Here is a 434-nt window from a genome sequence, read left to right as displayed (position 1 = left end):
CCTCTATGACGTAGTTACTCCAGACCGCGCACGCGCAGTACCCGCTAGAGGGCTCCGCCCCTGTCACGTGGCTCATGACGTAGGTGTTGTGCGCAGGGAACCCGCGTCGTCCAGTCCTGTCTCTTTTCCTACTCCTCTAGGTTGGTAGGGAAAAGACGAATCTTTGCACTAGGATGATCTGAGTAAGCTATTTTTTTTTTAAAATTGCTTCTAAGCAGCTTGGGTAGTGATTTGCCCTTTTTAGTCCGGCTGGGCTGGTCCTGGTGGAAATGGATGTCTTTAGGCCTCTTTCTGGGCCCTAGTCAAAACTAACCCAGAGGGGCTGGGAAGGTGGCTCAGTGGTGGAGCGCTTGCCTTGCATGCATGAGGCCCTGGGTTCGATTCCTCAGCACCACATAAGCAGGAAAAAAAAAGCCGGAAGTGGCACTGTGGCT

Source organism: Dipodomys ordii, unplaced genomic scaffold (genome assembly GCF_000151885.1).
Source record: "Dipodomys ordii isolate 6190 unplaced genomic scaffold, Dord_2.0 Scaffold150, whole genome shotgun sequence".
Lineage (NCBI taxonomy): Eukaryota > Metazoa > Chordata > Mammalia > Rodentia > Heteromyidae > Dipodomys > Dipodomys ordii.
This window is presented reverse-complemented; position numbering follows the sequence as displayed.